At 46.0% G+C, this 14204-nt stretch overlaps 1 long non-coding RNA gene across 1 annotated transcript; it reads right to left on the bottom strand.

Annotated features, from left to right (window-relative positions):
• Positions 1 to 3062: 3062 nt before the first annotated feature.
• Positions 3063 to 6883, bottom strand: LOC131402544 (uncharacterized). Its single transcript, XR_009218759.1, has 3 exons — positions 6768 to 6883; positions 6351 to 6418; positions 3063 to 3124 (listed from the first exon to the last, which is right to left on the bottom strand). It is a non-coding gene; the product is annotated as an uncharacterized LOC131402544 (long non-coding RNA).
• Between the last annotated feature and the right edge of the window lie 7321 nt (positions 6884 to 14204).

Genomic DNA, 14204 nt, shown 5'->3' with positions numbered 1-14204 from the left:
TTTGCAGATGACATGATTGTAAATATAGAAATCACTAAAGAATCCATCAGAAAACTATTAGAAATAATCAACAATTACAGCAAAGTTGCAGCGTACAAAATCAACTTACCCCAATCAGTTGAATTTCTATACTCTAATAATGAACTAACAGAAAGAGAACTCAAGAATACAATCTCATTTACAACTGCAACAAAAAGCAAAATGTTTCTAGGGATAAATTTAACCAAAGAGGTTAAAGACCTATACACTGAAAACTATAAGACATTATAGAAAGAAATCAATGATGATCAGAAGTAATGGGAAGATATTCCATGCACATGGATTGGAAGAATAAAGACAGTTAAAATGTCCATATTACCTAAAGTAATCTACAGATCCAATATGATCCCTATCAGAATCCCAATGACATTCTTCATAGAAATAGAACACACAGAATCCTAAAATATATATGGAATAACAAAAGGCCTCCAATAGCCAAAGCAATCCTGAGAAGAAAGAACAAAGCTGGAGGCATCACAATCCTAACTTGAAAATGTATTACATAGCTATAGTAATCAAAATGGCATGGTACTGGCACAAAAGCAGACTCATAGATGAATGGAACAGAACTGAAGGCCCAGAAAGAAATCCACACATCTGTAGTCAGTTAATCTCTCACAAAGGAGCCAAGATCATACAATGGAGAAAGGAAAGTCTCTTCAATAAAAGCTGTTGGGAAAACGGGACAGACACATGCAAAAGAATGAAAGTAGATCGTTATCTTCCACCATACACAAAAATTAACTCGAAATGTATAAAAAACTTGAATCTAACAGTTGAAACCATAAAACTCCTAGAAGAAAATATACGCAGTACAGTCTTTGTCATTGGTCTTTGCTGCACCCTTCCCAATACCATGTCTACTCAGGCAAGAGAAAGAAAAGAAAAAATATACAAATGGGACTACATGAGACTAAAAGGCTTCTGCAAGGCAAAGGAAATGATGAACAAAACGAAAAGCCAGTGCCGGCCCCGTGGCTTAGTGGTTAAGTGCACACGAACCGCTACTGGCGGCCCAGGTTTGGATCCCAGACGCGCACAGACACACCGCTTGTTCGGCCATGCTGAGGCCGCGTCCCATATACAGCAACTAGAAGGATGTGCGACTATGACATACAACTATCAACTGGGACTTTGGGGGAAAAAACAAAGAGGAGGATTGGCAATAGATGTTGGCTCAGAGCCGGTCTTCCTCAGAAAAAAAGAGGAGGATTAGCTCGGATGTTAGTTCAGGGCTGATCTTCCTCACAAGTAAAAAAAAAAAAAACACGAAAAGACAACCCACCAACAGGGAGAAAATATTTGCAAATCATATATCTGACAAGGGGTTAATCTCCAAAATATATAAACAACACATACAACCCAACAACAAAAAAAACCAGACAATCCAATCTAAAAATGGGCTGAGGATATGAACAGACATTTTTCCAAAGAAGATATATGGAAGGCCATCAGACACATGAAAAGATGTATAACATCGCTAATTATTAGGGATAGTCAAGTCAAACCTACAATGAGAGTTCACCTTACACCTGTCAGAATGGCCATAATTCCCAAGACAAAAAATAACAAATGTTGGAGAGGATAAGGAGAAAAGCGCACCCTCACACACTGCTGGTGGGAGTGCAAACTGGTGCAGCCACCAGGGAAAACAGTATGGAGATTTCTCAAAAAAACAAAAATAGAAATACCATACCTTCCAGCTACTGGGTATTTATCCGAAGAAATTGAAATCAACAATTCAAAGAGATTTATGCACCCCTGCGTTCACTGCAGCATTATTCACAATAGCCAAGACATGGAAGTAACCCAAGTGCCCTGCTACAGATGAATGGATAGAGAAGATGTGGTATGCATTATATACAATGGAACACTACTCAGCCAGAAAAAAAAGACAAGATCGTCCTGTTTGCAACAACCTGGATGGACCTTGAGGGTATGATGTTAAATGAAATAAGCCAGACAAAGGCAAATATGGATGATTTCACTCATATGTAGAAGATAACCATACACAAGAATAAAGAGAACAGATTAGTGGTTTCCAGAGGGGAAGGGGGCTGGGTGTTGAGTGAAAGAGTTAAATGGCCACATATGCATGGTGATGGATAAAAGTTAGACTACTGGTGCTGAGCACGATGCAGTCTATACAGAAAGTCACAAATAATAATGAACACCTGAAATTACACAATGTTAAAACCCTTTATAATTTCAATAAAATAATTAAAAAAGAAAAAATAATTCAGTCTATTTTATGGTTGAATAGTATTCCAAGGTGGGGATATACCACACTTTGCATATCCGTTCACCAGTAGATGGACATTTGTGTTGTTTTCCGTTTTTGTCTACTATAAATAGGTTGTTATCAACACGTGTGTACAAGTCTGTGTATAGACATATGGGTTTATTTCCCTTGGATGGATTCCTAGGAGAGGAATGGCTGGGCAGACGTATGTAATTATTAAAGACACATCCAAGCTATTTTTCACCAGCACTCGATGAGAGTTTCAGTGACTTGACATCTTCAACAACACTTGCTATAGTCAGTCTTTTTAATTATAGACATTCTCAAGTGTGGTGGAATCTCATGATGACTGTCACTTGGATTTCCCCAATAACGCATGTTGTGAAGGAGAAAGCAAGACACGCACAGACTGGGAGAAAACATCTGCAAAACATATCCCTAGAAAAGGACGTGTATTTATAATATATAAAGAGCTCTTGCAACCCAATAGTAAGAAGACAAGCAGCACGTCATGTCTAACCAGGAGACAGCAGGTCAGGCCTGTATAAGCACCAGGAGTCCCACCAAGAAGATGAGGATGAGGGCCCAGAAAAGGAGGTTTGGGGAGACAAGTGGTGGGGTGAACCACCTCCTGTCATCGCCCGAGGACTCCTGCTGACCCCACTGTGCCTCAACCATCCTTGACAAGGTTTGGTCAACTTTCCTCATCATCCAAAAACCTGTTCACCTGGTTCTCTTGGATGAGGCACAGGATCAAGATACTCGCCTCATACCCTGGGCTGGGGCTTCCTGCAGGCTTACCAGGCTTCACAATCAAGGTGTCATCTCTGTTGGGAGTATATTCTGGAAGTGAATAAAATGGAGAATGCATGTGAGTGTGTTTCACTCTTTTTAATATAACTTTTTAGACACACAGAAAAATAAAGGGAACAGTCTCATAAACATCCATCATCTAGATTTACCAATGTATATTCCATCCAATTAAAACAATATTTCATCAATGTATAAATTATTAACACTTGCCACACTTGATTCATCCCACGTATTCAATGAAATATTAAAGTCAAGTAGACATCATGATGTTTCACCCCATTTTAGTTCCATCTCTAAAAAGTGGGCACACTTTGCTACAAAATCCAAGGCCATTATCACAGAACAAAAGTGTAATTAATTAAACCAAATTCATACATCTGGGCACAGATGAGTTAATTTGAATGGACTTTCTTACGACAGCCATGGGGAGAATAGGTCATCACTGTTGGCAAGCCTATGGGATCTCTCTAAATTTGTAAATTCACACTGAAAAGTGTTCTTCCGTGCCTAGGAACACATCATCCCCTTCTCCTTTATCTATTTGCTTAATATTCATTTTCTAGGATTAACCTACAATGTAATTTCCTGCACGAAGTCTTTTCTGATTTCCGCCTGCAAGTATGAGTTCGTTCACATCAAATAATTGATAAGTTTCAATTCTCTATTCTTGTTATTGCCAGCTATAACATAAACTCCAGGAGAGTAAGACACACAGCATCCAGTGGGAATGAGTGGAGGGGTGCAGGTCCCCCTATGTGTACCTCTATCCAGACAACCACTTAGAGGTGTGCTGTCTCATATGCAGCAGCAACAAGTCTCTTTTTGAATTAAAATTAACTTTAGTTAAATAAAGTAAAAATTCTAGTACCTCAGTAACATTAAAAATCAGTAACAATATAGACGAGTCACAATATCATCCTTCGAGCACTCAACAGTCACATGTGGCTATGCACTGGACAGCACAGATATAGAACATTCCACCACTGCAGAAAGTTCTAGAGCATTGGTGCTCATCTAGAGTGGGACTTGGCAAACTATAGCCTGTGGATCAGGAAACAGATCCACCCCCAAACCTGCAAGTCTGCTTCACACACAGCTGGAGGCCCTCACTGACCATCTGGCCCAGTGGCTTTCAGTGCAGAGATAAGGAAACTAATGTCCAGAGAGGGGCGGTGACTAGTTTGAGGTCACAGAGATGTCTAGGAGAAGGTGAGGGCCACCTATATTACACTGGTGTCTTTTTCTCTCTCTCAATGGTGGGGAAAGACTGGGGGACTGTGCCACCACCTGCCAGCCTGAGAAAGTTCAATGCTCTCTCAGCCCCAGGTATCCAGAGTCCCCAGAAATGCCTCACTTCCTTTCCCAATGACCAGGGAGCCTGACCATCCCCAAGGACACTCTTCCTGTCCAGGGTCAAGTTCTGCAGCTGGGTACCATTCTGGGTCAGCCACAGGAATCCTCATAGATGGCAACTCTGTCCAGTCTCTGTGCCAAGGTGGCAAGGTACACAGGGAGTCCACTCCAGTGTAGTTACTGTGGGGGACAGACCTGGAAGGGCACAAAGGATGAACAAGGGTGTCTGGAATTCTACCCTGATTTTAGATACCCTGCTTCTGGGTCCTGTCCAAAAGAACTTTCTGCAGTAATGTAAACATTTGTCTGCACTCCCAAATACACTCATTATTAGCCCCATGTTGGTATCGAGCACTTAAAATGTGGCTAGTGTGTGTGAGTGAGGAACTGAATTTCTCATGTAATTTAATTTCAAGTACGTAATATATAAGTAAATAACCACAGGGAGAACATTTTTGAAACTTTGGAGTAAGGACTTCTGAAAATGCATAAAAACAATGAGAACACTGGTAAAAATGGTCAAAATCAACTTTTCAGAAGCCTAGAAATTAATCAAAGGCCTGTGAGATTTTGAGGAGGGTTTAGTGAAGACACACGGTGGAATCTTGATAAAGGTAGCAAATTTTGCGGCACTATAACTTTCGCTATTCCCATCCTGCTCTCACAATATCCTCCATAACTTTGAAAACCATCAGTCTTAGAACCATGGTAGCTGAGACAACCATCAGCCAAGCAGCCATAATGGGTTTAGAGTTCTAAAAAGAACCATCCCCGTCGAACTGTCACTAGCTGACCTGCCTGGCAGCTCCCTGAAAAAGCCCCATGTTAAGGGCTTGTCCTTACTTGACTCAGAGCTTGCCCAGGGTGGAATGTAGGTCCCCAGGTACTTGGTAAATACAATCAGCGCTAATTGTTTTCTATTGTAGTGGCCTGAGGGAGTGATTCCAGCTGAGGCGGGTAAGAGGCGAGCCAAAACCTTGGAGGAAAAATTGGAGGAATGAGATGTCCACGGGGGGCTTTGAAAGCTGCAGTGTATTTGCGGACATCTAGAAGACCACAAAGGCTCAGGGATGTGGCAGGCCCAGGACAGACTTGAGAACATCTTAATCTCTCACCTCTAGTTGAAGGGTTGTCTTAATATCTGAAAACTTGATTATATAATACACCATATTACTAGACTAAGGACCAATACCACGTATTTTCAACCATATATATAGAAAAGAATTTCACAAAATACAATGCCCTTCATGCCTAAAAAAGAAAACACTCAACAAATTAGGAATAGAAAAAAACTTTCTCAACTTATAAATAGCATCAATGAAAAACCCAAGGCTAACACCATGTTCAATGTGAAAGACTGAAAATTTCCCCCTAAGACAGGGACAAGACAAAGATGTCTTCCTTCATCTCATATGTTAATAACAGGTACTACAGGTTCTAATGAAGGCAATTAGGCAAGAAAAAGGAATAAAAGAAACCCAGATTGGAACGGAAGAGGTAAAACTATTAGTTTTGCAGAGGAGAAGACATTGTATATACAAAAACCTAAAAAATACAACCACCCCCACACACAATATGTGAATCGTATCCCAACGGTGTATAAAAAATTTAAATTGCCCCATGTGGTTAGTGGCTTCACTATTGGAGAGCACAGTTAGACTGCTGATATTTGTTGAAAGTCTCCAGAAGAGGAGGAGGAGGAGGATGCTGGAGGTTGGTGGCCTCAAATGTTAATGCTTTTCTCAACCACCGAAAACCTATGGATGGAGATGGTAGGATTAGCTGACAGGGATGTGGGGCAGAATGGGCACCATGTAAGTGACTTCCAGATCAAGGATGTGTCACGGGAGCTCAGAGCCATCAGCCATCAGCTCAACCAATGCTTCCAATCTCCTCAACCTACATCAAGTCGGTGACCAGGCAGGAGTGGAATATGTCTCACAGCTGGCTGCCTCTGTAGAGCTTGGTGACCTAGAACAAATGGGAGGGAGTGTGGCTGAGACGGATGTCTCCTGTGGACGCAGGGGGCCACTGGAGCCAGTGAAAGATCACAGACCTTGGGGCAAGGGAGACCTGACTTCAAATCCTGGCTCTGCCCCTAACACATTGTGTGACCTTAGGCAAAATACTCCCCTTTCTGAGCTTCAGTTTACCTACGTGAGAAATGGGGAAGGCAGCTAGGACATCACCTCTGGAAAGTGAGAGAACCCAGACAAGCAGGGAAAGTGAAGAATTGAAACAATAATGTAACAGATGTAAGTCAAGCAGAGGAATGAGGGTGCTCTCAGGGCAAGGAGAGACGGGAGAGGGGAGACCCCACCTGGTCCTGGGTGTCTCTCTGCAGGGCGGTGTACTCCGAGGATGTGAGCTCCGGGTTGCTGAGGTTCCAGCTGATGCTGTGGAAATGTAACTGGTGCTCTCTCTGCATGCATAAACTCCAGGGTGCAGAGCCTGGAGACACTGAGAGGAATAGCAGACAGGTGGAGACTCTCAGCTCCAAGCACAGAGGCATGGTGGCCGACGGGGTCAGGGTGGTGGGTGCAGACAACGTCCACACTGGTGGCTGCCCCATCCTTCTCAGTCCTGGGGAGAGAGGGACGTGGCGAATCAAGAGAGAGGTCCTGAATCCTCTGGGGTTTGGGCCATAACAGGAAGGAGGAAATGGGAGGTGAGTGAGGAAACTGAGAGAGGGGTGGTCACAAAAGTGGTCATTAGGGGCAAGTGCTCAAGGGAGGGCCTTACCTGAGGGAGACCAGTCTGACACTCAAGGAGAAGGAGCCCAGGCTTCTCTTCTTGAACAAGGATCCAGCTGGGGAGGAAGGAGGAGGAGGATGAGCAGGAGGGACAGGGGTTGGGGGAGGGGCTGGGTGGGATTTAACCCACCAGGAGCTGCTGGGACCAGGGTCTCACCAGGCTCTGCAGGACACTCTCAGTGGAGTTGAACGTGGCTGAGCTGTTGCTCCTGTCTGATGAATACCAGAAGGTGGAGATGGTGACATTGACTGTGAGGGTCTTCAGGTTGTGCCCCAAAGCTGCAAGACGAGAGGAAGAGCGATGGCCATCACTGAGAGCTGACCTGAGACCACACCAGAGTCCTGCATTCATTATCATCTGTCGTCTTCTCTCACAGTGGCACCACCACCAACCCGTGTGGTCACCCAAGTCAGAACCAGCATATCTGCTCAGCTCCTCCTCACTCCCTGTAACACCCATTCACCTTGCACACTCGTCCTCAGATACACTCCATCCCTGTCCCAACTCAAATCTTAACTTCCTTCACCCAGACCAACACCCCAGCAGGCACAGTGGATGCTCTGTCTAAAGGATGTTCTACATGGACTACTACAAGAATCTTTCTGAAATGAATACCTCACTAGGGCCACCACTGCTCTAGTACCACCCATGGCTCCCTATGGCCTTCAGTGTTTAGTTCAACATTCTTGACCTGGCACTCAAGGCTCTACTCAATCTGGCTCCTGCTGATATTTCAGTCTCATTTTATCCATCTACTGCGACTTAAACTTCATGCTTCACTCAACCCAAATTCGTTTCAATTCTCCCCATATGGCATGTTGTTTCTGGCTGGAGTCTTTGCTCATGGATTCCCCTCTGCCAGGAAAACTCTTCATCCTCTATTTGCCAGGGTCCATCCTACTCATTCTTAAAGACTCCATTCAGGTGAACCTTTCACTAGCAAGCTCTTCCCTTCCAAATTATGCCAGGTGCCACTCCCTGAATCCTCCCACATTGTGTTATAATGGTGTGTTAATTCACAAGACTAGGGGCTCTCTGAGGCCTGACCTTAGGACTGAATCATTGGTATAATATTTGTGATCAGCATGATTGTCCTAAAACCAGAATTTCACACCCTGTCTTCCCAGCTCCTGGATCACAACTGGCTGGTAGGGGCTGGAGAGCTTCTCTTGCGAAGGAAAAGGCACCCCCAGATACCTGTGGTGGCTTCTGGTGGCACAGGTGTTGATCAAGTATGCAGGGATGTGGTGGCCGGCTAGGGAGCTGTGGAGAGGGCTGTCATCAGGGAGGGACAGAGTGGGAGGAGCTTCCAGGTTCACCCATGCTCCAGCAGTGGCTGTCCCAGGACCACCATTCACAGGTGAAGCATAAATGAGAGTGAGGGGATGGGTCCCTGTGTGAGTAGAGGGATGAGCAAGCCTGTGGATGAGAGAGTGAGATGGGTGAATAAGAGAGACTGAACACAGAGGAAAGAGAGATGGACGGACAGAAAACTGGACAGACGGATATGATACCTGGAAAAGGAGGACCAAGGGCGGGGCTTCAGGAGAATAAAAGTGAAAACCATGTGGGGTCAGAATGTGGTGGAGAACATGTCTGTGTCTAAGGCTTTCTCACCCTGGGCTGGGAATCTCCACCAGAACCCAAGAGAGAGAGAAGGGATGAGTTAGGACCCTTCCAGGTCCTTCCCTCACCAAGCACAGCGGGTGAAGGAGAACAAGTGCTCCCCAACCCCAAATGCGATGAGACCCAGGACATCAGGGCCAGGAATACTCACTGGTGTAGTCGGGGCTGCGGCTCCATAGGTATAACCTGGGGAGAGAAGGCGAGAGGAGCTGAGCGAGGGTTGGGGTGAACATAAAGGATTAAGGGTGAGGGAGGATGTAGGGACGTTTGAGGGAAAAGCAGAGGGAAAAGCAGAAAGGAAGAGGGGAAGGGTGTTCAGGGAGGTGTCAACGAGGTGGAAGCTGGCTGAACCCAGCGGTCACACCGTGATGAGAAGACTGAACCCTGACCAGAAGGAGAGAGAGATGGATCAAAACTCACTTTAGAGCAACGGAGGCAACACAGAACTTTGACTGGCAGAGAGAGCATGGCTGTAGCCCAGCCCCTCATCACTGATGTAGAAGCTGTCCCGGTCCAGGGTGAGAAAAACAAGGTGGGTGTCGCCCAGGTTCTCATGGCTCAGCTCCCAGTAGAGTCGCTCTCTGTCCAGCCCGGGACCTGCGGGGCTCAGAGTGGAAGGTGCAGACGGTGTCCACCCCGCTGGCTGCCCCACCCTTCTCAAGCCTGGTGGAGGAAGAACATGGGGCTGTGCAATACTGAGCAGGTGTCCTTCTGGGTGTGGAAAGTGGGAGAGTGGAAGGGAGGAAGCTGAGGGAGAGGCTGAATGGGCTGCTCTGATGTGTGGAGGGGCTCTCCTCGATGTCTCCCGTCTGAGACAACCCCCTCACAAGTAAGACCTGACTTCCTTTAGGATGCGGAAGGGGGCCTGTGAGTGGCCAAGTGGGGTGAACACACAGACCTGGGTGAGGGGACGCCTGCAGGTCTACACGGACAGCAGCGAGGAGAAAAGTCAGTGCCCTGCGCCATCTGACACATGCAGGCAAGAAAGTACCGTTACATTCTCTCGGTTCTACACTCCAAGGTCTTTTCTTTCTATTTCTTTCCTACTCCACAGCCATCACCGAGACCTAGGGAACAATCATCTCACTCGTAATCTTCTTCCCAACACCTCCTGCCTCATAAGTATTCAATCTTAACCCTCAGGTACATTTTAACCAAAGTGCTTAGACCAAACGCCAATCACATCAGCCATCTGTTCGCATCTCTCCAGAGTGTTCCCACTTGTCTTAGAACAGAGTCCCAAGTCACGCCTGACCTGATCCAGCCTGTCCCCCTCGCTGGTCTGGCTCACACCTCTCCCCCTGTGTTGACTCCGCTCATCCATCCCTCTTCTCAGTTCATGGACACAACAGGCTCTCTGCTTCAGGGATGTCCTCATGTGGGTCCCTCTGCCTGAAACGCTCTCTTGAACATACTCCCACACCCCCACTCCAGTCTACCCTTCAGACCAGCTAAATCCAGTCCCAACTCTAGCTCTCAAGCTAAATATCAGTCCTTCTCAGGAGGGCTTCCCTGCCCCCTCAGGTTGAGTCCCCTTGAGCCAAACTCCCACATCACTCTCATCATTAACTGTCTAAAATCCAAATTCCCAAATACAATATAAATTCCATGGAGGTGGGACAAGGTCTCTCTGGTTCTCCAGGAACCCATGCATGTGGTCCAGGGCCTGGCTTATGAGATGAGGAAACATCCTGGTTTGTCTAGGACTGCCCTGGTTTGAACACTAAACATCCTGTATCCTGGAAAACCCATTCGTTCTGAATAAACGAGGATGGTGGGTCACCATAAATTATACACTCAAAGACTATCTATTGCATGACAAGCACATATTCCCCTCAAGAACGTTACAGGAAAGCTAGAATGAAAAAGGCACACACACACACACACACAAACACAATTAGTAGAGGCCAACAACTAAATACAACATCATTTAACAAGATTCTCTGCAACATGAATCACCAGACTGTTCTTCCAGAAAAGATTCAAGAAACAAAGTTAATTCCCTTTAGAAGGCAAGGTGGTGAGGACAGTCTTTTTGGAGACTAGTGCCCTTCCCTTCAATCTACAGTGTTGCTTAGTATTCCTCCAAATGATTTGAAATGTCATAAAGAAAAAAATGCTCAAAATAAATCTGGCTACTGGTAAATTCAATTTTAAATTTGTTATTAATACAAAGTTCCAATCATCTTTTTCCCTGAATGCTCCTTTATTTCAAATTTTTGTGGAGGATTTATAGGACTTTAGAAGTCAAATTGAATGGGTCGTAGGAATGTTGCTGAGTATCCCTGCTAATATTTCCTGGGATGTCTTCTAATACTACATACACACGCAAAACATTTCTGTATTTATATTATATATAAATTCTGACTTTTGAGTATTATGCAAATAAATCTATATTTTCTACTATAATACACATTTGCAGTAATTTACATTTGTTTCATGTGTTCTTATTTGCATGTAACTGTACTTACTGAAATATTTACCACACAGAACCACCACAGCTTACCATCTTTCCATCCAACAAACATCAATAATTTTTCTCAAGATACCCTCACTCTCAGTGACACCATGTGGTGACAACCCGAGCACAGGAAAGCCCACTGGCAGGTCTTCGGCACAGCGGAGGCTGCCGGAACCTCTTGGTACCAAGTCCACAGGGTACGCACCTGGTCACACAGAAATCCATGGATCAACGAGGACGGGTGGACCCTGAGCCTGTTTTCACCTCAAACTTGAGCTCCACGGATGCTTTTTGTGTCTGAGGGGGGAAAATAAGGCGCATACAAGCTTTTGAGGCCTTTTATAGGGTGTTGGATGGAAAGGCCACCCCATTCACTTTTCTTTTTTTTGTGTTTACTGATTTAATTGTAAGTGTTGGCTGTGACTGGATTTTCCTGATTCCTATCCAGCCACCTGCTGCCCAAGATGGGAGAAAGCAGCTTCGTGCTGTGTGCACTTGAGTCGCTCAACTCACTTGGCTGGACAGAGACTTTTTGGTGACTCTGGACCCTTTAAACAAGCTTGTCATTTAGGGACTTTGTGACTCGCTGACCTGTCAACATTTTCCACACGTCATTCAGGGCTCGGGAGATTTTCAGGCCTGGAGCAGATTTCCCAACCTTGGCACAACTGACATTTGGGGCCGGATAATTCTCTGTCGGGCCGCCCTGGGCCCTGGAGGACAGTGAGCAGCATTCCTGCCTCCCCCTCTAAACGCCAGGAGCGCCCCCATTAGTAACAACCCAAACACCGCCTCCAAAAGCAGCTAAAGCCCCCTGGGGACAAAATCAAAAGGAGGACGGTGACGAGGAGTCTGAGGAGAGGATGGCGGCATCCGAAGCCAGGAGGAACAGCAGCCTCGGGGGCCCTGAGCAAACAGCCCAGGTGAAACGGGGGCTGTGTGGGGATGGAGGGACGCCGGGCCCTGACGGGGCTGCCCAAGGACCAGGCCCCTCCCTGGACCCCTACCCAGCCGGGACTGCCCGCCACTCACCGCGCCCCGCCCCTGAGGGCGAAAGTCCACGGGAATCCGGTTGGAGCCCACAAGACGGGACACACCGCGCAAACACGCCCCATCCATCCAAGGCCCCGCCAGCACTTCCGCTTCCTGTCTCGGGCGGGCATTCGAGGAGGACGAAAGTTTGGGGGCTGCAGTTGAGGCGGCGGGCTGGTCGGGCCTGGCACCCCGGCCTCGGGGGAGGTGTCTAGCTTCTAGAGTGAGTGTCAAGCTGGAAAGCGGGCTGGGTGAGCACCAGGGACAGGGACAAAATCTAGGGGCGTGGCTGTGTGCGGGAACCAGTTCTAACCGTGGGCTGTGGGTGGGGACAAGGGTGTGAGTGACACCAGGCCCAGGGGGCGGTTCTGTGGATGAAACAAGGGTATGGGAGGGGCAATGATCCAGGACCAGGCTGTGGGCGTGGGCCAGGCTGTGGGCGGAGCCAGGCCCGAAAGTTGTGGGCGGAGACCAGTTCCAGGGGCGGGAAGAGGCCGGGGTTGGGCTGGAATAAGTCAGGCAGACTTCACAGGGGGAGGAAATCAGCTCCACGTGCCGAGCTGGAGGCGGGGCTTTCCGTGGACACCTAGACTGCACAGGTAGCTGGATGTTGAACAGCTGTTCTTCAATCCTTTCCCCACGTTTATACAGCCTAATAGAATGATGTGCCTATATTTAGAATTCTAAATTTTTGTGCTTGTTTGTTGTTCTTAATTTCGTTTAAAAATTGGATCATATATTCACATTTCTCTACAACTTGCAGTCCCAAGCCAGTAGATAAGGATATAACGCTATTTTAATTTTAAAAATCTGGGAGGAGGGAGGCCAATACGTCGAAGATGCACGTATAGGAAAACTTCAAAGAGTGGTGCAAAGTCAGTAAAATATTCTCCCTCTACCACTGTCCCCCAGTCCTTTTTCACAGAGATAAACATCCTTTTCTCCTCTATCCTTCCAGACATACTGTGTATATGTGGGCCTGTATATATGTTCAAGACCAAGAGGGATGTCCCCAAGCAAAACCTGAAGCCCATGAATTGTCTCATGCATCAGAAGTTACTGAGAAGAGATTTAAGTTTCTGGTGGAAGGAGATGAACCAGTGATGAATCCATAGGAAGACAACAAAGAAACAAGAGAATTTTACCATTTAAACGGTCAAAGGAAAAAGTGAGAAAGAAAATGTATTCATACAATCTGACGTAGCACATCTCTGGATAAGATTCATATGCTATAAAATGGTAAACACTTATGTCATAAAACAGTAGACATTGAATTTTGATTTATCCTAATTCATTAAATAGTTATATTGGGAAAGGGGAATTATGTTTTTTTTTTTTTTTTTTTTTTTTTGTGAGGAGATCAGCCCTGAGCTAACATCCGCCAATCCTCCTCTTTTTGCTGAGGAAGACGGCCCTGGGCTAACATCTGTGCCTATCTTCCTCCACTTTATATGGGACGCCGCCACAGCATGACTCACCAAGCAGCGCGTCTGTGCGCGCCCGGGATCCGAACCAGCGAACCCCGGGCCTCCGCAGCGGAGCACGCGCACTTAACCGCTTGCGCCACCGGGCCGGCCCCGGAATTATGTTTTTAACATATGTAAGAACACTTCATGCTGGATTTTTCAGAGAAAGAAGAAACTATAAATACTCAAAAGCTGAAAAATGAAAAAGCTGTATGAGTAGCTAATTTAGAAATACAGATTTTCAACCAGAAAATTAAAGAAGTTGTTTTTGGAACCAGAGTCAAGAGCGGGGAAGGTAGCTTTTCGTTATAAGGCTTAAAGTATTATTTGAGAGATGTGCGTATAGACACACATACACACACACACACAGGAGCCTGAATTTGTATTCCATAGGGATCATCTAACTCTACAAAGTGTT

The sequence above is a fragment of the Diceros bicornis genome, unplaced genomic scaffold, assembly GCF_020826845.1.
Source record: "Diceros bicornis minor isolate mBicDic1 unplaced genomic scaffold, mDicBic1.mat.cur scaffold_145_ctg1, whole genome shotgun sequence".
Lineage (NCBI taxonomy): Eukaryota > Metazoa > Chordata > Mammalia > Perissodactyla > Rhinocerotidae > Diceros > Diceros bicornis.
The sequence above is the reverse complement of the archived record's forward strand: the minus strand, read 5'-3'. Positions and strand labels throughout refer to the sequence as shown.